Source organism: Panthera onca, chromosome F1, assembly GCF_046562875.1.
Source record: "Panthera onca isolate mPanOnc1 chromosome F1, mPanOnc1 haplotype 2, whole genome shotgun sequence".
Lineage (NCBI taxonomy): Eukaryota > Metazoa > Chordata > Mammalia > Carnivora > Felidae > Panthera > Panthera onca.
Genome location: NC_138355.1, coordinates 4,096,853 through 4,119,062, shown reverse-complemented (window position 1 = coordinate 4,119,062; position 22,210 = coordinate 4,096,853). Strand labels below are relative to the sequence as shown.

Genomic DNA, 22,210 nt, shown 5'->3' with positions numbered 1-22,210 from the left:
GAGCTGCCAGCCCAGAGCCCGACGCGGGGCTCGAACTCACGGACCGTGAGATCGTGATCTGGGCCAAAGTCGGACATCCAACCGACTGAGCCCCCCAGGCACCCCTGCACCTCCAGACTTTTTATAATCAATCAAGAGTTTGCTGTTTTGTTGAACACCGAGAGTCTGTACGGTATCGATATAACCAGGAAATATGATTAAGGCTTAGAATCTGTTCTACCAAGACTGTGCCGCACGGCACAAACAAGGCCATAGCGTCAGTCTGGCAGCCGCGAAACCTCGGTCCCGCCACAAAGTCCCTCCGGGCCCTCGTTTTCTTGTCGGTGAAACAGGGATACTTACACCTGCTGCGGGAATCTGATGTTCTTGCAGCTGTGAGACACAAGTTAGCCAAAATGGGGGTGGGGGGGGCGTCAAGGTGTTTATGGATCACCCCACACATGAAAGCCACAACTGGTGATCTAGCGAGAGAACAGAAGACACGGCTGGCTTTTAAAGAGCTCACGCCCAAGACGGGAGCAAACGATCCTGTTAGACGCTGAGCAGCACAGAAGTCTTCCCAAACCTCGACCGAGCTCGGACGGCGAGCCAAGTACGCTGACTGCTTCGGGGGTGGGTCTCGCTCGATGCCCTCAGCGACCCGCTGAAGCACCTGCTTCCAGGCTTGGGTTTGGACTCCCACGATCCGGATCTGTGAACACGGGCGTGTGCCGGCCGGTGACGGTCATGTCTCGGGAAGTCGGGCAGAGACTGAGGGCTAGCCGGGGCCGTGGCCCAGCCTTCTCGGGGGAGCCGAGCCCCAAAGGAGAAACGCGACCTGGACCGGCAGGTGCCAGGGTTGGCTGACCTGCGGCCATGGAGGGCTTGGACCCCAGACCTAAGTGTGGAGGGCACCGCTCAACTGCACGGTCCTCAAAACTACCTATTTATTCAGCAGGACCAGTATTATTTGCATTCTTGAGATGAAGACAGAGTCCGAGGGACAGCAAGTAATTTGAGTGTAAGTTTGGTCCACTCACAACCAGCTGGGCTTTGTGACACCCACTCCTCATGCCCACCCGCCCCCAGCGAGGGCCACTGTGTGTGTGTCCCCACTGGGGCCGTGTGTGTGTCCCCGCTGAGCCCGTGTGTGTGTCCCCACTGGGCCCGTGTGTGTCCCCGCTGGGCCTATATGTGTCCCCGCTGGGGCTGTGTGTGTGTCCCCACTGAGCCCGTGTGTGTGTCCCCGCTGGGCCCGTGTGTGTCCCCGCTGGGGCCGTGTGTGTGTCCCCGCTGGGGATGTGTGTGTCCCCGCTGGGCCCGTGTGTGTGTCCCCGCTGGGGCCGTCTGTGTGTCCCCGCTGGGGCCGTGTGTGTGTCCCTGCTGGGCCCGTGTGTGTCCCCGCTGGGCCTGTGTGTGTCCCCGCTGGGCCCGTGTGTGTGTCCCCGCTGGGGATGTGTGTGTGTCCCCGCTGGGCCCGTGTGTGTCCCCGCTGGGGCCGTGTGTGTGTCCCCGCTGGGGATGTGTGTGTCCCCGCTGGGCCCGTGTGTGTGTCCCCGCTGGGGCCGTGTGTGTGTCCCCGCTGGGGCCGTGTGTGTGTCCCCGCTGGGCCCGTGTGTGTCCCCGCTGGGGCCGTGTGTGTGTCCCCGCTGGGGATGTGTGTGTGTCCCCGCTGGGGATGTGTGTGTCCCCGCTGGGCCCGTGTGTGTGTCCCCGCTGGGGCCGTGTGTGTGTCCCCGCTGGGGCCGTGTGTGTGTCCCTGCTGGGCCCGTGTGTGTCCCCGCTGGGCCTGTGTGTGTCCCCGCTGGGCCCGTGTGTGTGTCCCCGCTGGGGATGTGTGTGTGTCCCCGCTGGGCCCGTGTGTGTCCCCGCTGGGCTTGTGTGTGTCCCCGCTGGGCCCATCTGTGTATCCCCGCTGGGGATGTGTGTGTGTCCCCGCTGGGCCCGTGTGTGTCCCCGCTGGGGCCGTGTGTGTGTCCCCGCTGGGCCCGTGTGTGTGTCCCGCTGGGGATGTGTGTGTGTCCCCGCTGGGCCCGTGTGTGTCCCCGCTGGGGAAGTGTGTGTGTCCCCGCTGGGCCCGTGTGTGTGTCCCGCTGGGGATGTGTGTGTGTCCCCGCTGGGCCCGTGTGTGTGTCCCTCTGGGGATGTGTGTGTGACCCCGCTGGGCCCGTGTGTGTGACCCCGCTGGGCCCGTGTGTGTGTCCCCGCTGGGCCCGTGTGTGTGTCCCCGCTGGGCCCGTGTGTGTGACCCCGCTGGGCCCGTGTGTGTGACCCCGCTGGGCCCGTGTGTGTGTCCCCGCTGGGCCCGTGTGTGTGACCCCGCTGGGCCCGTGTGTGTGACCCCGCTGGGCCCGTGTGTGTGTGTCCCCGCTGGGCCCGTGTGTGTGTGTCCCCGCTGGGCCCGTGTGTGTGTGTCCCCGCTGGGCCCGTGTGTGTGTGTCCCCGCTGGGCCCGTGTGTGTGTGTCCCCGCTGGGCCCGTGTGTGTGTGTCCCCGCTGGGCCCGTGTGTGTGTGTCCCCGCTGGGCCCGTGTGTGTGTGTCCCCGCTGGGGACGTGTGTGTGTGTCCCCGCTGGGCCCGTGTGTGTGTGTCCCCGCTGGGGACGTGTGTGTGTGTCCCCGCTGGGCCCGTGTGTGTGTGTCCCCGCTGGGGACGTGTGTGTGTGTCCCCGCTGGGGACGTGTGTGTGTGTCCCCGCTGGGGACGTGTGTGTGTGTCCCCGCTGGGGACGTGTGTGTGTCCCCGCTGGGCCCGTGTGTGTGACCCCGCTGGGCCCGTGTGTGTGTCCCCGCTGGGCCCGTGTGTGTGTCCCCGCTGGGGACGTGTGTGTGACCCCGCTAGGCCCGTGTGTGTGTCCCCGCTGGGCCCGTGTGTGTGTCCCCGCTGGGCCCGTGTGTGTGACCCCGCTGGGCCCGTGTGTGTGTCCCCGCTGGGCCCGTGTGTGTGACCCCGCTGGGCCCGTGTGTGTGACCCCTCTGGGCCCGTGTGTGTGACCCCGCTGGGCCCGTGTGTGTGTCCCCGCTGGGGATGTGTGTGTGTCCCCGCTGGGGCCGTGTGTGTGACCCCGCTGGGGCCGTGTGTGTGACCCCGCTGGGCCCGTGTGTGTGTCCCGCTGGGCCCGTGTGTGTGACCCCGCTGGGCCCGTGTGTGTGTCCCGCTGGGGACGTGTGTGTGTCCCCGCTGAGCCCGTGTGTGTGTCCCCGCTGGGCCCGTGTGTGTGTGTCCCCGCTGAGCCCGTGTGTGTCCCCGCTGGGGACGTGTGTGTGTCCCCGCTGGGGCTGTGTGTGTGTCCCCGCTGGGCCCGTGTGTGTGACCCCGCTGGGCCCGTGTGTGTGACCCCGCTGGGCCTGTGTGTGTCCCCACTGGGCCAGGCCTGCGTCTCCACCGTAGCCAGAGTCCCCGCTGTGGCCTCTGCCAGAGGGCTGGGCCCACGGTCCTATCTCCTCTGCCCCAGCTGTGTTGTGAACAGGGAGAGTCACCAGCTGCCTTATGAATCTCAGGCTCCGTGTGCAGCCGGCAGGGTGTGTGAGGATGAGATTAGGCGGGGGGGCTGGCCCCTGTGCCTCAGCCTGTGAAGTTCAGTCCCGGAGACGTCCAGGATGAGGGCGGGGGACACAGAGATCCGGGGCAGGAAGAAAGAAGCAGGGGAGCAAAAGACAGAGAGGGACTGGGGGCCGGAGGACCAGCACGGGAAAGAAGCAAGATGAGCTTTCGAGCAAGTATGGGGCCCCGGTCTCAGACCGCGCTCAACACATGTCAGCTTTCTTCAGAGTCACATCATAGACAGAATTCGGTGCGTGTGGGCTAAACGGTGCTCTGGCGTCTCATACAAAATAAAGGCCGTTCTCTTTCACATCCTCCCCCCCAGGGTGCTGGCTCCACGATCGCGAGTGGCCGGGCGCCTGCGCACGGCTCTCCCCCAGAGCACCCAGCCCACCGTGCCCCCTGCCCCTTCTCCTGCCGGCCTGTCTCTGTTCCTCCCCATTCTCATGGTCTTAAATCCCCGGCTTCCTTTCTGTGGTTAGAGAACGGAGAAAAGCTTTCCTTTCTGTTTGCCAGGGTTTAAATGCCTTCGGAAAACATCCAGAAAAGACTATCAGAGGGGAACGGTCTCTCCCAACCGACTGCTCAAGAGTAGAGCTCAGAAGGGAGTGCGGGGGCGGGGGGATGCCCAGCGATGGGGTCTCCAGTCACCTGACCCCCTCCACTCCCCTCCTCTTCCTGCTAGAACAGCATCCCCCTCCCCAAGGGTGCCTTGACCAGGAGAGAGGATCCGCCCTCTGCTCTCCCGAAGCCGGGAGTCCCGGGAAGCAGGGATGTGGGGTGGGGCTGAGAGCCTCCAGAGGGGTGGCTGTTTGCAGGGACCAAAGGAGGCCCCTCTCCCCTTGCTCCCCGTGGGCCATGTGGACCCGCTACAAGGAGTGACCCACCGCCTTCTCACACGTAGTCTCTAGCCACCTCATCCTGGCAGGTGTCTCTCTTTTGTGGGGCCAGAGAATGGCTTGAACCCCCCAGTTTCTGAGGACCCCGAGAGACAAGGGGCTCGCTCTCTGCCCGCCATACTCCGCCGCGCCTGGACCCTGCCCACAAGCGGCGTCCTGGAGGGAGACCCTTGCCCCGCAAACCACCCTGCACGGGGCCCTGAGGGTCCTCCGCTCACCTGCCCACCCCACCTTCCTCGACACCATCCGTGAGGTTTTGGGGGAGCGTCAGGCTCCTCTGCCCCCCCACCCTCCCTGTCACCTCTGCCGGACTCGGCATCCAGGGAAGTGACTCTGGGCACATAAATCTCTGTATGAAACTCGAGTGTGCAGAAGAACATGAGCCGAGGGGCAGGAGCGCCCGGGTTCCAGTCCACACTGCCTGCTGGCTACAAGGCCAGAGGAAGGGGGTTAAGTCAGATTTTGTGGGAAGAGACCTTAACAAAGAGCCATGCACGCAGAAAGCTCTCGGTAAAGATATTACTATTACTGGCAACCATTTATTCAACACTCAAGCCTCTACACTGAGCACAGTCAGAATCCCTCGTAGCTCAGGGCACCTGGGGGCTCAGTCGGTTGAGCGTCTGACTCCTGGTTTCAGCTCAGGTCACGATCTCGTGGTTTGTGAGTTCGAGCCCCACATGGGGCTCTGTACTGACCGCTCAGAGCCTGGAGGCCTGGAGCTGCTTCGTATTCTGGGTCTCCCTCCCTCTCTCTCTGCCCCTCCCCTGCTCACGCTTTATCTCTCAAAAATAAATAAATGTTTAAAAAAAAACAACTCTCTAACTCAAGGTTCTTTCTGTTGAATTAAGGACTCAGAGAAATAATGGATATAATGCTACAAAATTGTAAGAATATATATATGTATATGTTTATTGGTCTCTGCCCCCCATTCCTACTAATATTTTGTCTTTGACCACAGTTCCTGACACAGAACTCCTAAATTCCTCAGAATTTCCCGGGTGGTAGTGTCTTTGGTTCTAATGAGGTGACTCTCAGTGGGGTGGAGGGGTGGGTCCTGGGGGCACCAAAGAGTCTAGACCATGTTTAGAAGCTTGGAACTTTCACCCCTCCCCCACTTTTGTGCGTGCGCTCTCTCTCAAAAATAAATAAACGTTAAGAAAAAAAGAAAAGAAAAAGAAAGAAAATCCCTAAAGTTCAGGGTTCTGAGAGCCTCCAGGCTGGTGAACACGTCCGCGTGCCAGGAGGCTGCTGCACTCCAGCTCCATGGACCCTTCTGGACCTTGCCCTATGCACCCCTTCATCTGTATCCTTTATCTGTATCTTTTGCAATAAGCTGGTAGGTGTAAGCGCTTCCCTGAATTCTGTGAAACATTTTAGCAAATTATCCAACCCAGGAGGGAGTCGTGGGAACCCCGACGTGTAGCCAGTCAGTCAGAAGTACAGTGACAGCCTGGGATTGCGGCTGGCCTCGGAAACCCCTGCAGCAGGTAACCAGTCAGCACGTCCCACTGGCCACAGGGATGGCTGCAGGGTAAACATGGACGTAAATAAACCTAGTCAGAATGAAGGTGGGTTAGGAATGCGGTGCCAACGCATTCTCCTGTTCTTTAGAGATGAGAACAAAGAAACACAAAGGCCAAAGGTTGCTGGCAACCATCTTGGGACCATGAAAATCAGACAGAGAGAAATGGAGTCCTTGGGGAAATTGCTCAGCTGCTAGATCAAGCCTTGCCTGAAGCTCATGCTATAATGGACTTTTTTTTTTTAAGCCCCAGGAGCAAATAAATCCCTGTCTCAGATAAGCAGTTTGAGCTCAGCTTTCCAGTTGCTTGATGCTCATGTATAGCAGGACTGCGGGTGCAGAGAGGGATGTAAAAGACATTGAAACTAGAAAGGTTTGAGGATTAAGCCACGAGAGGCTTTTCTTGTTCCATGCTAGGGTGCCAGACTTCATATAGGCAGCGGGGAGACTCGCTGAAAATTGTTGAGGAAGGAGGTGGCGTAATGGAATCTGTTTTTCGGAAATTAGCTCTCATGGCAGGATGAGTGGCAGACTGGAGGGAAGGGAGATTAGAAGCAAAAAAAAATAAATAAATAAAAAATGTGATTAGTAACGGGTATGGGAAAGGACATTTTATCAAATATCCCCAGATGTCGACGTCGTGGGGAGAGGGGGTGTTGGCGAGCAGGCAGTCACTTCTGCACAGCGTCTCCTGTTATCAGCGCTGAAGGCCTTTCCTTCACCCCCTAAGAGCAAACAGCCCACAGCTGAGAGGCTCCAAATCCTAATATCGCAATAACTCCGAAGGCTATCCAGCTGTCTTAGGAGTTTCAAAAAGACAGAAGCTTTTTATTTGGAAATCTAAAACAAAGTTAATTTTAATCTATTTTTTTTAACTAACAATACTTCAAAAAACTTTTTTTAATATTTATTTTAGAGAGGGAGAGAGAGAGTGAGTGTACAAGTGGGGGAGGGACATAAAGAGAGAGGGAGACACGGAATCCGAAGCAGGCTCCAGGCTCCGAGCTGTCAGCACAGAGTCTGACGTGGGGCTCGAACTCACGAACCGCGAGATCATGCCCTGAACCCAAGTCGGACACTTAATCGACTGGGCCCCCCAGGCGCTCCCAACTAACAATACTTTAAAGAGTGGAAAGAAGGGACACCTGGGGGGCTCAGTCGGTTAAGCATCCTACTCTTGATTTTGGCTCAGGTCATGATCTCACGGATGGTGAGTTCGAGCCCTGCGTCGGGCTCTGCACTGATAGCACGGAGCCTGGAGCCTGCTTCGGATTCTCTCTCTGTCCCTCTCTCTCTGCCCCTCCCCCGGCTTGCTTTCCCTCTCTCAAAATAAATACACATTTTTTTTAAAGATTAAAAAGAAACAGTGGGGACAAGAATACACCCCAAAACAGGCTATAACAAGGTGTCTCCACTCCCAAAAGTTTGCGAGCCACTGATCTAAGTCATGGTGCTCCCAGATGTCCACCGGGAGCACCTGCCACGGCAGCTGCCAGTGAGCTCCAGCCTCCCGGCCCCTGGGGATGGCCAGAGGCCTCCAGGGCTCACGTGGCTCTGTCCCCACGTCCACGAGGAATATGAACACCTACATCTCCTGTCCCTGCGTCCACAGACAGCCCTGGCTGGCCCACTGCTCCGGCACGGCCCGGGGCTCCACACCCCGCCCCCCTGCCTCGCAGCCTCTTCCTGGCCGCGCAGTGCTCCCCGACCTGGCCGCGCCCATCCTCAGTCCCCAGAGCTTCCCACGGGCAGACTGCCACCCGCGCTCCAGACCCGCTGTTTAATCTACACGATTCCCATCGCGCTCCTTGCCGGCTTCCTGTTTGTGGAAACTCCTATACAGCTTTTGCGCGTCACGAGACCCAGGAGCCCGGCTCACGACAGCCCCCTGCCAGTGTAGTCCCTCTGCATCGAAGGAGACGGGGAGCCGCTATCTGATCATTTCCCTTTTTGTTGTAGAAACAGAAGCTTGAAAACACCCAGGGGTTTCCAATCCAGAGAGTTTCCCACAAGCTTCGACTGCACTGCCCGCTGGCTTCCTGTTAGCAGAACAAAGTTTCAGGCTGAGTCACAGCAGAGAGCCCAGCCCGGCAGTGATTCACGAGTGTGGCTAACGACGCCCCTGCCACCAGCACCGGCCACTGTGGGCGCTGCCCCCGCCGGGGCTGCCGCGGCCCCAGCTTAGCGGGCTCCCGGGAGCAGGGCGGGCGGGCCGCGTTCCTGAGTCTCTGTCCCGGGAGGCACAGGCCTGGCAGCAGCAAGAACAGGCTGGCCTTGAGATCCGGGGACCAGATGGGGCCTGAATCAGGACTGTTCCAGGGTTGCCCAGGAAGGCACCCCTGCTTCCAAACAGCCCCCCCCCCCACCCCCGGCCTCCACACGGCTGAAGAGTCCTCCCTCCGAGTTTTCTCGGTCTTCCTTTAAGGCACGAATGCAGCTTAAACGGGCCGCTCACACCCCAGTGTGTAACGTGATGAGCTCACTGTGGAAAACACTCCTCACGGGGGCGGCGGATGGAAGGCACGCGGCCAAACACGACCAGGCGGGGAGAGGCGGGCAGGGGACAGGCACGGCGTCCAGCACTTCTCAGTCCGGCCCAGGACCGGGCCTGGCTGCAGGGCCCACCCTGGGGAAGTCCCTCACCGTCTGCTGTGAGGCAGTTCGGGGTTCCTCCTGATTCCAAGAGCCTCCTGAGGGGCCTCTGCACACAGCAAGCCCCGCGGCTTCTGCAGGGACAAAACGCAGGGGCTCCAAGCCACGCCCAGACCCGGACACGAAAGTTCACGCGTGGGCCTGTCACCTGCATGGTCACCTGCACCGCATCCCGGGAAATGCAGCCCCTCCTGATGCCAGAGACGAGGGGGAAGGGACCCCACACGTACCTCTGACCCAGGTCTTCTGACCCAAACTAAGAGACCAGGGGGACGGGACCCCACGCGTCCATCGGACCCAGGTCTCTGACCCAAAGTACCAGGATACGCCACGGCAAATTGATTAATTCCTAGACTTAGCAAAACTCCAGACATCATCACGTAACACAAAAATCCACGGTCAGCAGGTGGCAGCGGGTTCACTGTGTCGCCCAGCCACCAGGGGTCCCCGATTCCGTGTCCGGGCGGCACACAGATGGCCTCGCAGCCTCTGCGACGGGCCTGACCCCAGAGGAGGCGAAAGCACAAACTCCAACGAACCAAGAAGGGAAGGCAGCTGCCTGGGGGCCGGCTGTGTCTCAGGAGCTCAGAGAGCCCCCGACCCCTGACCCAGAGGCCTCGGGGACTCTCCCACTCCCCGGGCTACGTTCCAGGAGACAGGAGCTCAGCCCTGTGGGTAGGCCTCCCACCTCAGGCATCTCACAGACATCTTAAACTTGTAATTTCGAACTACAGTTCCCCTTCTCCCCCATCCCCTCCGTCCTCCAAACTCACTGGCCCCTCTTCACCTCCTTTATCTCTGCTCCTCTCGCCCCAGGGACTTGGCACGTGCCGCATCCTGCCCTCCCTGTGCTCAGCGACTTCCCAAGCCCTCTCCTCCCGCACTGGGAGCCCCACCGCTCCTGGGGGCTCAGGGCCCCCGCCCCAGGGAGGACCCCTCAGCCGCCGGCCACACCGCCTCCCCACTGTGCCCTCCTGGCCGCGTGGACCCAGCTTCTGGGACACACTTGCTGCTGTCGTGGCCGTGCACGTGCAGGGTGACCCCCTCAACAGTGTCCGCAGACCGCCCCCCCCGTGTCTCCCGGGACCCTCAGCGGCGGCACAACCTGGCACCGACCTGACCAGCCAAGGAGCTTGGTTTTGTCTCTTTGTTTTCACCGACGCACTTATTTATTGAGGTCTAACCTGCAGACACAGTGACTCAATATTTGTGTATATTGTGAAACGATCAGCACAAGAAAGTCTGGCTAACAACCACCGCCATGCAGTCACTGAAAACACTTCTTCCCATGATAATGAGGAAGAAGCCCCAAGAGCTCGCGGGGACGGAGCGGCAGCGAGAAGAACCTGAAAACTGCGGCAGCAGGAGCCTGTGGGTCCTTCGTTCATCCCTGGGCCTGCTTCCGCCTTACTGTGACCGAGGAACAAGGTTTGCGAGAAATGTGGCTTCAGGCACAGGCCCGGCAGGCAGAGGACTTGATAAACCGGTTCCTACCTTTGGTCTACTCTCCCTGCCCGCCTTCCTGCTTCCAGAAGGCAGGCTGGAGGAGGCCCCATGCTGCCAGGCGAGGGGAGGACACGGGGACACACAGGGACAGCTGGGCGCCGGGGAGATGTGCACATTCCGTTCCTTCTCATCCCTGGGACTACGCGGCATTTCAAGGGCGTGGTGATTTTTGGGGCATCCGGGTGGCTCAGTCGGTTAAGCGTCTGACTTCAGCTGGGTCACAATCTCCCAGTGCGTGAGCTTGAGCTCCGCATCAGGCTCTGGGCTGACAGCTCAGAGCCTGGAGCCCGCTTCGGATTCTGTGTCTCCCGCTCTCTCTGCCCCTCCCCTGGTCACACTTTGTGTCTCTCTCTCTCTCAAAAATAAATAAACGTTAAAAAATTTTTTTCTAACAAAAGGACTTGGTGATTTTTGAGATTCTGTATGAAAATGATATGAGATTTAATTTTTCCAAGTCCTTGTGGTCCATTCTATCCAGAGGGCGTGAAATACCAACACTGCAGGTACAATACTCGGAAATTACATTATCACGGTTTTTGGCCCAGCCCAGGGGATGAGACCGGTTCAGACACGGGCCCCGGTGGCTTCTAAGACGGAGAGTCTGGAGACTTGATTCCGGACCTTGCTGTTACTTTGAAGAGCCACCTCAGATCAGATCGACGTGTTCAAGTGCACCGTCTGTGAAAACTCTGCAGTCGGTCACAGACGACTTACGCAGCGATGGCTCCGGGACAGAGTGGTGTAGACAGAGGCGCCTGGGCCCGTGAGCAGACTCGGGGGAGGGCATGGGGTCTCGGGGCTGGGGACAGAGAGTGCCTCCCCTGCGCCACTGCTGGGCCACCAGGCAAAGAGAAGGACCCGAGTTGTATCTCCGATACTCGAGACGAACCCGTCATCCGCAAATGACACCGTTTTTACCATGACCGAAACAAGTCATGTGGGACACACCTTCTAGGTCGCCTGGACACCTGGTTGAGAAACTCAGAAATTACTGGATCACTTTCCTGGATGAGAAGGTGCACTGGTTTCCCAGCGTGTGCCTCCCGTCACCAACCCCGATCTGGCTTCGGTGCAGCCTGTCTGTGCTTCCAACACCACGGCCGTGTTGCCGAAAACCTGTGCGCAGTTAGGTCTTTGTAAACAGTCCCACGTTTGAAAGGCACTGAGGGAGCTTCAAATAGCGAAACGACGACTACACAGATGGCAAAATGCTTAGAGTCGGTGTTAGGAGGAAAGAATCACAATCAAACCTGTGTGTGCACTATGGATAAAGGTTTCAAATAACATAGATGTACATCTGATAAAATTCTGGAATAGAATTTACCAAAATTGATAATACATTAGGATGATGGAATATGGGTAATTTTTTTTTTAATGTTTATTTTATTTTTGAGAAAGAGACCAAGTGTGAGTGGGGGAAGGACAGAGAGAGAAGGAGAGACAGAATCCGAAGCAGGTTCCTGGCTCCGCGCTGTCATCACAGAGCCTGACGTGGGGCTCGAACTCACGAACCAGGAGATCGTGACCTGAGCTCAAGTCGGACGCTCAACTGACTGAGTCACCCAGGCGCCCTGGGTAATCTACTTCTCATTCTACTTTCCAAACTTTCTGGATTGATGTTTTTAAAACTAAAAATATGAATTAAAAGAATTCTGAGTGCGTGGCTGGCTCAGTTGTTAGAACACGCGATTCTTGATCTCGGGGTCATGAGTTTGAACCCCGCGTTGGGTATAGAGATTACTTGAATAAATAAACAGAAAGAGAGAAAGAAAGAGAATTCTGCAATAAATCTTATGTTAAAAGTTGAACATTTATTCCACTGTGCTGTTATTCTGAATCTTTCCACAATGAACTTCTTTTAAGTTGAGGCAAATCTGTATTTCAAAGGGTTTAAAAACAATATTTCTCATTACAATAATATTTAAATGTAACAAATAGAATAACCCTGAAGTCAATCAAAATTAACAGGCGAAGGAGAAAAACAGAAGATTTCTCTGTAAGCAACTCCCCAGGCAGTTCACGTGCGCAGGACGGGCTCTGACCCACCTCTGTGCCGGTTCTGTCCCGGGACCTGTGCAACCTCCCCTGCGCCTCTGTCCAAATGGGGAAGCGTTGGTATTTTGGCCAACAGCACACACACCTTCCTTGAGCCCCTGGGGCGGGTGGAAACTACCTCAGAGACGCAGCCCGGATCTACACACTCACACACGCCCCCACCCACACACGCACACACACACACCACACACACACACTCTCACATACGTGTTCACAGCCACACTCACACACACTTGGCGTCAAACCCTTCAGAGCCTCAGGGAGGTTTCCCTGGCCTTTTGGTTTGCTAAGCACAACTCTAAAGGCCAAAACAAAACAAAACAAAACGGTAAGCATCATCATGCTCTGCAAATACAAAATTGCCACATATAGGGGCGTCTGGGTGTCTTCGTCGGTGAAGCAACTGACTCTTGACTTCGGCTCAGGTCATGATCTCACAGTTCGTGAGTTCAAGCCCCACGTCGGGCTCTGTGGCGGCGGTACAGAGCCCGCCGGGGAGTCTCTCTCTCTCCCTCCCTCTGTCCCCTGCCCCATCCACGTGATCACACGCTCTCTCTCAAAATAAATAAACTTTTAAAAATAAATAAATAAATAGAAAGGAAAAATCTCTTCTTTCTCATCCTGAAATGCCCTTGTCCACTGGTGAGAAATCAACGCGCCCTGGGACAAAAGCTCTCACTACACGGGGACGTCACTGACCACACCCTTGTAAAGTGACGAGCCTGCTCCTTGGTTCCATTCTGGCCCTGCTGGACGTTACAACAAAGGAGCCAAAGTCACTCAGTCTTGCCATCAACGGAGCCAAAGTCACTCAGTCTTGCCATCAACGGACGGCGTCTGCTTTTATCTTCCACGCGCCTAACAGCCTCTGCTATAAACTCAGGCATGAAACTGAAACTTCTGGAAATAACCTCAAAACGAGATGCAATAACCCCGGAGCAGGGGCTCCCGACCAGCGACACCGCAGTGAGCCCACTCACGAGTGCTCCCCGCCAGTGCGGCCACGGACATCCGTCCAGTCCGGGCCACCAGGCTTGGTCAGGACTTCCAGGACCTTCCAGCATGGAAACGGGTGACTCGGTGAAGGTCGATGATCGAACTGAGATTGGCAAAACAGACATCGACTTCCTGGGACTGAGGGAGCAGACTGAACTGCGGTGAAGGTTCTGTCTTAAGCAGGTATGTGAGGAAAAACGCTCCTTCCACCCTCGTCTCTAACCGTCAGCTTAACCTGCTTTCATAAATGGCAATGGAACGTTCCGTAAGCGATACACTAGGCCGACATCCCACCTTAGAATTCAGCAGGAAGAAAACTTGTGATGAAAATGGCAAAGTTTAATGAAAGTTACAAAGTTTAATTTCCAGTAATGGCCTTGTTTAACAAGCAGCTTACAAAATCCCTGCAGATTTAACGATCCTCGCTTGTGAGCCAACGGCAGTCAGCTCTGGGGAAAGTCTCCTGGAACCCACGCTTATAGAACATCCGCTTTACAGGTAATAGAGAATTTCCCTGCAGGTCAGGAACTTGACAACCTGCAGCGTCTCAGACAGAGGACGCCTCTACAGTCAAACCACAGGGGACCACACGGAAGGGTCCTTGTTCCTTAGCTCAGGAGACGAGCTGATCAAGGTGATGAAATAATTCTGACACATAAAAGTAAATGACAGCGAGGGGTGCCTGGGTGGCTCAGTTGGTTAAGCGTCCGACTTTGGCTCAGGTCATGATCTTGCAGTTTGTGAGTTTGAGCCCCACGTTGGGCTCTGTGCTGTCAGCTCAGAGCCTGGAGCCAGCTTCCGATTCTGTGTCTCCCTCTCTCTCTCTCTCTCTCTCTCTCTCCGCCTCTCCCCTACTCTATCTCTCTCTCAAAAATAAACATCAAAAACAAAAGGAAAAATTCTTTCTTAAAAAAAAAAAAAAAGCAAATGACAGCGACAGAGGATTTACAAGTTAACTCTGAGAGCAGATCCGCCCTGGTTTTATGAGCGTGCAACAAGGATGCCTCTGTACAGACAGCCCCCGACTGGAACGGTTCCACCTCCTAGTTTCCGACTCTTGAGACGGAAGCAAGGCACTACACGCCCGGTAGAAACCACACTTCCAGTGGTGAATTTTGACCTTTTCCTAGGCTAGCGATCTGTGACATTCTCCGGCGAGGCTGGTCAGAGGTCCCCGCTCCCTGCCAGCCGGCGGTCAAGGGGTTAGCACCGCACGCCCACGGCCATTCTCTGCCCACAAGACCGTTACACTCTTCAGTACAGTCGTCAATAAATTACACGAGATACTCAACCCTTCACTACAAAATGGGCTTTGTGTTAGATGATTTTGCCCAACTGCAGGCTAATGGGGGTTTCTGAGAAGTTTCGAGGTCGGCAGGTGTATTAACTGTATTTCCGGGTTAACGGTATTTTCAGCTGACGAGGGGTTTATCGGACTTGACTCCGTTGTAAGTCGAGAAAGTTGTGTATTAACAACCAGTGAACATAAGCGGTGAACCAGTGAACATAACAAGATATCAGTCGAGTTACACCGAACCAGAAAACTTCAAAACAACCTAAGAGGTCAAATCTGAGTGTCAGGTTGGGGCTGGACTGTAAGGAGAACTGGCTGGCCCACCCTCCCCTTTGCACCCGTCCACTTTGCACACCTGTCCACTTTGCACCCGGAGACAAAACAAACAAACAAACAGAACCAAATCACAAAAACCAGGATCGCTCTGTGTGCTCCCAGCCCGCAAAATATGAAACCTCGAAGCTTTCCTGCAGGTTACTGACCTCCTACAAAAAAACATGTCTCTCCCTAACTTTTACAAAGTTGATGTCTGAAGATCCGTCTCAGCCTCTGTAAATACTAAAATCATGCAAGAAAACTAATTTTTCTATGCTAAACAGACTGACTATAAACTCAGTGATTCAGTAATTTCTTCCCTTTAAACACCTGTTGCCTTTTTTCCTCGGTCAGCCTGTCTTTCTCAAGCCTGGACTCCCTTACAAACTTCTTTATAAGCCAAGTTGTTTTCTTAAGGTATTTTCATCTCTGAGTCCTTCTGTGACAGTGACTTGCTTATCTGTCCCCATCTTGTGGTCCTACATACCTCTCTCCATACCTGCTTCTAGTCATGGCCGTGTGGCTCCTGTCAAACCAACCTTCTCACAAATAACAACTGTAAACTCTGGGCAAAACATAAAAACAACCAACCAAAGACACTGGGGAGTAACCAGAACAGGCAGATACCGGAAGGAAGTGAGCAATTGGATGCAGGGAAAAGAAGTGGGTGCATTTCCTGGTTTTTATGGCTTTTATCCAGGGGGACGTGCTTGGATTACAGTATACGAGGCAGCTAAAAGTCAGAAAGAAAACCCAAAGTCTTACTCCCGTGAAGCACCAGAACATAGAGTTGAGAGAGACACAGCTCCTGTAAAGCAAAGGGGAAACCCTGGAAAGTGGAGAGCCAGAAAGGAAGAGCCCCAGACTGCGTGCATAAATTTTGCGGGAGTCCCTGGCTCGTGCCAGAACCACACTGGAGGAAGCAGCCCTCAAGCCATCCAGCCAAGACTACATGAAGTGGGCAGAAATTTGACCTACGGTTCACAGCACAGAAGACAAAGCTAGCAGTCTGAATGTAACCAAGTTAACTGCCTACCACCAGAAACAAACAAACAAACAAACAAACAAACACAGAACACAACTCTTCACGAGAACATACCGCAGTTGAGAATCTCGACACCACATCATTCACAATGTCCAGGACACGGTTCTAACCTACTTAACAATTGGGGCGCCTGGGTGGCTCAGTTGGTTAAGCGTCTGACTCTTGACCTTGGCTCAGGTCAAGATCTCACGGTTCGTAAGTCTGAGCCCCATGTCAGGCTCTGTTCTGTCCTGACAGCGAGAAGCCTGCTTGGGATTCTCTCCCTCCTTCTCTCTCTGCCTTTCCCCCCCACCCCCATGCACGCACACTCTCTCTCTCTCTGAAAAAGAATAAACTTAAAAAATAAAAAAATAAACTTAAAAAAGTACTTAGAATAATTACAAAGAAACAGGAAGACATTATCTACACTCCAGAAAGAAATAAAATCAATGAAGATCAACCCTGATGAATAGTGTGTGTTGTATGAATAGTATGATTCACATACTGTTAGCAGATAAGGGCTATAAAACAATTATCGTAACTAAGCTCAAGGACATAAAGGAAAGTATGTTTATAATAAATGAAAAATACCAGCAGGTAACTAGAAACTACAAAAAGAACTAAATAGAAATTCTGGAACTGAAAAGTATCTATCTGAAATGTTAAAAACCACTGGATGGGCTTAACAGCAGAATGAAGACGAACTTAAAGACAGATGAATAGATTTCTTCTCTCTCTTTTTTTTTAAGTTTATTTATTTATTTTGAGAGAGAGAGTGAGAGACAGAGCTTGAGCAGGGGAGGGGCAGAGAGAGAGAGGGAGACACATAATCTGAAACAGGCTCCAGGCTCTGAGCCATCAGCACAGAGCCCGATGCAAGGCTTGAACCCACAGCCATGAGATCATGACCAGAGCTGAAGTCAGACGCTTAACCGACTGAGCCCCCCAGGCGCCCCAGTAGATTTGTTTTCTACTCTGAAGAGCCAAAGGGAAAAAAAAACGATGAAAAAATAACAGCTTCAGGAAGCTGCAGGACATTATGAGAAGGGTAAACATACGTGCAATTAGAGTCACAGAGGAGAAGAGAAACAGACAAGACGCTTGAAGACATAATGGCCATGCTTTTCCCCAAATTGCTACCCCATCTAGACAGCAAGCTCAGTGAAACTCAGGAACTCCAGGATACATACACATCCTTAGCGGTCGACTCAGCGCCTGGCAACACGGCAGATTTGCCCCTTATACACATTTATGCGTTCAGCACCCAACCTAATTCTTTATTGAGTGCTTACTGTATGTAAAGCACGATGAAAGGCGCAAGGGGCACAAAGATGCCTCAGGGACAGCCGCTGTGCTCAGTGTGGGAAATAGGGCTTTGAAAAAGACAAGAGGGAGGAACCCAGATGCTTCTTGTTGAGGAAGGAGAGGGTTTCATTCTCTCCCAGGCCTTGCATCCTGATTTGCTCGGTTTGCTTACGGTCGTCCCTACCGAAGGGAGAACGTAACCCTGTGAGTCCCGAGTGAGAAGGGGTCTCCTATCAGCAGGCGACAGTTCCAGGGGCCTCTCTCCAGATCCCCTTCAAACAGTCCTTTTCTCCCCAAACTTTGTCCGTTTAGGACAAAAGCGGGAGCCTCGTCCACACAATTTTCACTAATTCTGCTTGAAGGTGCCTTTCGCTTTTAGGCAGAATTTATATCCTAGGGACATCTCCAGGTGATTAACCGCGACACACGGCGACGCTTGTGTCACATGTAAGGAGAAACGGCTGAACGGGACCATCTCTCCACCTGGAAAGCGTACACAGTTGCAGAGGTGTGAACGCCCCTCCAGGGCGTAAAGCCTAGAAGCTCGACAGGACTCCGTTTGTGTGTATGTCAGAGAGACAGCAAGGCAGAGAGAGTCGCAGAGGCAGACGCAGGGTGAGCGGGACTCTTAGCATTCCCTTCTCTCCGTGAAACGTCGCGTCGCGGCCGTTTCCTCGGGCTGCTTGCACGCTGTCCACTTGCAGCCCGTGCTTCTGAGAGGCAGCCTGTCCACAAGTAAACTCAACAACACGCCCCGGCAGACGGGTGCCGGTCTGAGAGGCTCCTTCAAAGTCTCACCGTGGATACAAGGGCACGGTTTGGGGCACAATGCCCAAAACGAGACGCCTGGAACCATGAATTTAGTAAACCCCCTGAAAAGAGCCGCTGGAAATGTCTTATTTCTGTTGCAAAAAAGAATTCACCCACAAAGATACGAGCAGAAATTAGATTTGGGTATGTTTGCAGCAGCCTCTGCGTCCAGGAAGTGGCATTTATGTGTTTGGTTCTGGATCTGTCGCTGGCTCCATAAGTGACTTCAGCCAGTGTTGTAGTCACTGGTGCCTGCCTAGCCGCCAGTCGGGGGTGATATTCTCTGTCACCCGTTTCTCAGCCATGCCACATGTGTCATATCGTGGCGGTTGTCATCCTGAGTTACTCCTGTGCTCCCGGCACTGTGATGCACTCTACTTGCATTCTTTCTTTTTTTTTTTTTTTAATTTTTTAAACACTTATTTATTATTGAGAGACAGAGAGACACAGAGCATGAGCAGGGGAGGGGCCGAGAGATGGAGAGACGCAGAATCCGAAGCAGGCTCCAGGCTCCAGGCTCCGAGCTGTCAGCACGGAGCCCGACGTGGGGCTCGAACCCACGAACCGCGAGATCGTGACCTAAGCCGAAGTCGGACGCTCGACCGGCTGAGCCACCCGGGCGCCCCTACTTGTGTTATTTCTGATCCTACCAACCCTCCTAAAGGTGGGCACTATTCAATTTATAGATGATGATGCTGAATCTCAGAGAGGTTCAGATTTGGAAAAGTCACGCTAACTAGTACGTAGTAGTGACAGGATTCTACCAGACACCTCTTGCGATTTTATCTTAGTATGGTTTTATCCATTACTTGATATATAAAAACACTCTACGTGTATATATATATATATATATATGTATATACATATATGTATGTATATATATGTATATATATAGGAGGAGAAGGGGGAGGAGAAGGAGAAGGAAGCAAAAGAAGGAGGAAGAGGAGGAGGAGAGGGGGAAGAGGAGGAAGACGAAGGAAGCTTAGGATCTACATGCATGGAGTGTAAATCCAGATCAAAGATGAGATACGGCCTAAATCAACCAGAGACTAAACAAAGCACAGAAAAAGCTACAAGCTGCGAGGACCACGCACAAAACAAAAAGTCAGAGAGTATTTAGATGCCTGGTCCATCCCCTGAAAATCACTGAAGACTCTTAGTTTTCGCGTTGTATCCATCTGGACCTGGAAAACAAACCAGGAGTCTTACACCCACACCACACGAGACCAGGGCTGTGCGTCCCCCCACATGACGTCTGTACTCGAAGACGAGTCTCTAATGTTTGCAAATCCACAGCACTGGAAAAATGGTCGTTGACGAGCACACGGGAGCCCACTGTACCGTCTCTGTATTTGGGCAGGCCTAAGATTTCCCATAACCCAAGTTTGAAAAGCGAGAAAGGGGGAAAGAGAAAGCAAAAGAAAAACGGCAGTCCGCCTGGGATGGAAAACAAGCAAGGCCTGAAAACAAAGAAGAAATCCTGATACAGTAAGTGACTCGTGAAGGGGCCTCTTTCCCCCGGCTGGACAACAGTTCTAGGACTTCAAGAGGAGAAAACGCAGGGAGGAGAGAGAAAGGTCCTCCTGTGAAAACCCGAGTGTGTTCTCACGAGACGTGAGGGACTCCAAATGACCAAGAAAAGACAGCATCTTGGAAGAGACGCCAGAGGGGCCCGATATGGCGGAGCCCGAGCACCTGCACAGGGACCTCGTGAACAAGGGCAGGCGACACCAGACGACTGCTGACAATGAACGTAACAGCATCCCAGAGCAGAACTCAAAAACATGCCTAGGATATTGACATACGCATACCAAAGACAGATCTACACTGATGTCCCCGTGAATCGGTCTGCTTAAGCACTCACCAGGACTTCCAAACACTTAATTGACCTTTCTCGAGTTGACCTTGTTTGCTGCCATTGGCACGAAGCGGCCAGCTGGGGCTGTGACGGTTATTCTTCTGTTCACGCATAACTTGTAAACCGGTGATTCCCGACGTTTTTCAAGTTACCATGGCTTACTTGATTTTATGAAAATTGTTCCTTTTTTTTTCTCCCTAAAGGAAAAAAAGCTTTATGACATATTTGTGGTTTTTTTGTTTTTTTTTTTTTTTTTTTGATGAAACTAAACAAAACTAAAAGTCCTAGTAATTCTCTTCAAAAAACTGTCTTTCGGGGTCCGTGGCTGGCTCAGCCAGTGGAGCTGCAATCCTTGATCTTGGGGTGGTGAGTTCGGGCCCCAAGTAGAGATTACTTAAAACTAAAATCTTTAGGGGCGCCTGGGTGGGTCAGTCAGTTAGGCGTCTGACTCTTGATTTTGGCTCGGGTCATGATTTCACGGTTTGTGAGATTGAGCCCCACACTGGTCTCTGTGCTGACACCACAGAGCCTACTTGGGATTCTCTCTCTCCCTCTCTCTCTATTCCCCCACTCTTGTGCGCAGCTCTTTCTCTCTCAAAATAAATAAATAAATATTTTTTAAAAAGAAGATCCTTAAAGAATTGTTTTTCATGGGATGCCTGGGTGGCTCAGTGAGTTAAACATCTGAGTCTTGATTTTGGTCATGATCTCGTGGTTCATGGGATCGAGCTGTGTATGGGGCTCTGTACTGATAGCACAGAGTCTGCTTAGGACTCTCTCTCTCCTTCTCTCTCTCTCTGTCCCTCCCCCAGGTGCTCTCTTTCTCTTTCTCTCAAAATAAATAAATAAACATTTTTAAAAATTGTTTTTCTCTTTTTCCAATGTTTATTTATTTTTGAGAGAGACAGAGTGCAAGCAGGAGAGGGGCAGAGAGAGAGGGAGACACAGAATCCGAAGCAGGCTCCAGGCTCCGAGCTGTCGGCACAGAGCCCGACGCGGGGCTCGAACCCACAAAAGGCAAGATCGTGACCTGAGCCAAAGTCGAATGTTTAACCAACTGAGCCACCCAGGCGCCCCCCCAAAAATTGTTTTTCATATTAATAGGAGCACAAAAATATCCAGCATTCAATAAGGTTAAACATCCAATGAAAGACTACCAGCCACACAAAGGAATAGTAAAACCTTACCCTTAACAAGGAGAATGATCAATGAGGATAAACCGACCCACAACTGATAGCCCCAGGTGTGAGCATTAACAGACAAGGACATAAAAACAGCCATCACAGTTGTATTATACTTGTTCAAAATTTCAGCGGACACCTGAAAGCTATTTCTTAAAGACTCTTATCAAACTTCTAGACAATATAGCAATGGAACAGAACAAAGAGCACAAAACTAAACCCATGCATTTTTGGTCTACTGATTTATGACAAAGGACGCAAGGACGTACAACGGAGAAAATACAGTCTCTTCAGTAAATAATAGCACTGGGAAAACTGAACAGTCACGTGCACAGGAATAAAATCAAACCCCAGTCTCACACTATATACAAAAATCAACTCAAAATCGACTGAAGACTTAAATTTCAGACCTGAAAGCATAAAAATCCTAGAAGAAAACGTAGGTGGTGAGCTCCCTGACACCTCTCTCGCGATGAGTTTTTGGATTTGACACCAAAAAGCAAAAGCAACAAAGGCAAAAATAAACAAGTGGGACCACATCAAACGAAGAAGCTCCTGTGCTGTTGGCGGGACCTAATGTGGTGCCACCACTGTGGGAAACAGTACAGAGGTTCCTCAAAACATTAAAAATAGAGCTCCCTTATGGGCCAGTAATTTCACTTCTGGGTATACATCCAGGGGAAGGAAGGCAGGCCATCAAAGAGGCGTCTGCAGCCCTGTGATCTTACAGCATTCTTTTTTTTTTTTTTTTTAACGTTTATTTATTTTTGAGACAGAGAGAGACAGTGTGAGCAGGGGAGGGGCAGAGAGAGAGGGAGACACAGAATCCGAAACAGGCTCCAGGCTCCAAGCTGTCAGCACAGAGCCCGACACGGGGCTCGAACTCACGGACCATGAGATCATGACCTGAGCCGAAGTTGAACGCTCAACCGACTGAGCCACCCAGGCGCCCCTCTTACAGCATTCTTCACAAGGGTCCAGATATGGAAACAACCTAAGTGTCCATCAGCGAAGGAATGGACAACAACGTGCACACGCACATACGCATACGTACACTGGGATATCATTCCGCCACGAGAAAGGAAACCCTGACGCTCGTGACATCGTGGATGGACCCTGATGGCATCACACGAACTGAACTAAGCCAAGGGGAAAAACTACACGGTGTCACTTCCGTGTGCAACCAAGCAATACAAGTCAAGCTCACACAAACAGAGAACGGACGGGCACCTGGGGGGGCCCAGGCGGTGAAGCGGTCGACTTCGGCTCA

The 22,210-nt window shown here is 53.3% G+C and overlaps 1 protein-coding gene across 5 annotated transcripts in view; it reads right to left on the bottom strand.

Annotated features, from left to right (window-relative positions):
• The window catches only part of CNIH3 (cornichon family AMPA receptor auxiliary protein 3), a 199,001-nt gene that overhangs the window by 148,354 nt on the left and 28,437 nt on the right, over nt 1-22,210 (bottom strand). For all 5 annotated transcript variants that reach the window (XM_078441030.2, XM_078441031.2, XM_078441028.2 and 2 more), the window contains one exon: nt 19,766-19,956. The gene's annotated coding sequence lies outside the window, so the exon portion shown is untranslated. The remainder of the gene's footprint in view (nt 1-19,765; nt 19,957-22,210) is intronic.